Source organism: Morus notabilis, unplaced genomic scaffold (genome assembly GCF_000414095.1).
Source record: "Morus notabilis unplaced genomic scaffold, ASM41409v2 Scaffold130, whole genome shotgun sequence".
NCBI lineage: Eukaryota > Viridiplantae > Streptophyta > Magnoliopsida > Rosales > Moraceae > Morus > Morus notabilis.
The window spans coordinates 533100-534270 of NW_010359451.1; positions in this window are offsets into that span (position 1 = coordinate 533100).

Sequence of the window (1171 nt, forward strand, 5' to 3'; positions counted from 1 at the left end):
TTCCGTAAATTTTAAGAAATTTCAGTAAGTACAAGTTAAAAAGTTAGTTACAGTGGCGGCCTCAAAGGAAGGGCGCTACAGTTGGCTGCACCGATAGACCGTCACGTGCCTACTCCGCCCCAGTCCAAGTAAGTAGAAATTCATGTACATAATATATTATGAGTAAATATTAATGTTAATACTATTGCGTTACAATAGAGTATGGTTGCACCGATAGACCCCAGGCAAATCGAGGAGGATCGTAGGGCTATGGCCGCGTTTGTAAACATGCGTGTTCACACATTCTCCGGTCGCCGTCAACCGTACCTATTAATGGAGTGGATCAACGTTATAGAGATAGCATATGACGTTTGTCACATTCCTGAGCGGATGAGGGTCCGATTGGCCGCCTCAAAGTTAGAAGGACACGCTCTCGCCTGGTGGCTCAGGATGGGAGCTAACCCCCTAGTTGGGGAGAGTTTAAGCAGGAAATCAGAGCCGAGTATGGGCCGATATTGTATGGTGCTATTGAAGTTCATGCTCCGGGAGTGCAGAGAGATCCTCACATCTGGGAGGATATGCAGAGAAGACAATATGAGGCTTTAGAAGCCATCTGGGATTCTTATGAGGGAGAGTCCATGGCTCATTACTGCCAGCGTTTCCGGGACTCCATGCTGCCCATCATACCTACCCAGATCCTGTTTTCAGAGGTCAGAGATTTGATCTGGAGGGGGGTACCCCAGGACGTCTGGGACTTAGTTCTTTACCCTGGACAATACTATCACATCCAGCAGTTCCTGGAAGAAATAATAAATGGCGAGGAGGAGCTACACCATGTCCAGCAACAACTCCAGGCCAATGCCGCAGCGGCAGCAGTTGTAGCCCAGCCGGAGCAGGACGAAGCATCAGGATATCATACAGATGACGATGAAGACGATGAGGAGCCAATAGACTACATGTCTGAGGACTATGATGATGAAGTACCAGAGCATGTCATCATTGCGAGCGATGATGAGTATACAGAGGAGGCGGATCCCTCAGAGGATGAGATGTTCGGCGATGAGGGGTTCTCAGATGGAGACGCGGAGCCTGAGTCTGGATTATCATCTGACTGATGGCGTCACCTGCAGCATATCTTACCTTTTGTATAGGATACTTTTTGTATTGTGAGAAGTGGTAGCCACTCTCACCT